Genomic DNA, 490 nt, shown 5'->3' with positions numbered 1-490 from the left:
TTTTTTTTTTTTTTTTTTTTTTTTTTTTTTTTGTCCTTTGACTTTATGGTTTTATATATAAATATATATATATATATATATTTCTTCACCATATTTCTCGACGACTCCTCGCCAAAGAACGATCAGGATCGTTTCGAGGAGATGTACGAACGGAATATATATAAGTATACATATATATATATATATATATATACATATACCGAGCACATTAATGAAACGGTGCAAGCGTTGTTGCGAGAAATAGTTTTAAATGAATTTAAAAGCGTCTACCTTACTGCCGCTACCTTACTTTATTACGATAGTTACGAACCTGTTACCGATGGATTATTAAGGAATTATTATTATCGAACTGCTGCCGCATCACACGCATTGAAACGCTGTTATATATTGATACTTTACCTGATTCTCTACCGCGAATAGAATAAAACTGGTACTATATTATTGATGTTGATGTCGAGAGCCTAGGGTCAAGACAAGACGGGTGATATCA

This window comes from Apis dorsata, unplaced genomic scaffold (genome assembly GCF_000469605.1).
Source record: "Apis dorsata unplaced genomic scaffold, Apis dorsata 1.3 scaffold_376, whole genome shotgun sequence".
Lineage (NCBI taxonomy): Eukaryota > Metazoa > Arthropoda > Insecta > Hymenoptera > Apidae > Apis > Apis dorsata.
This window is presented reverse-complemented; position numbering follows the sequence as displayed.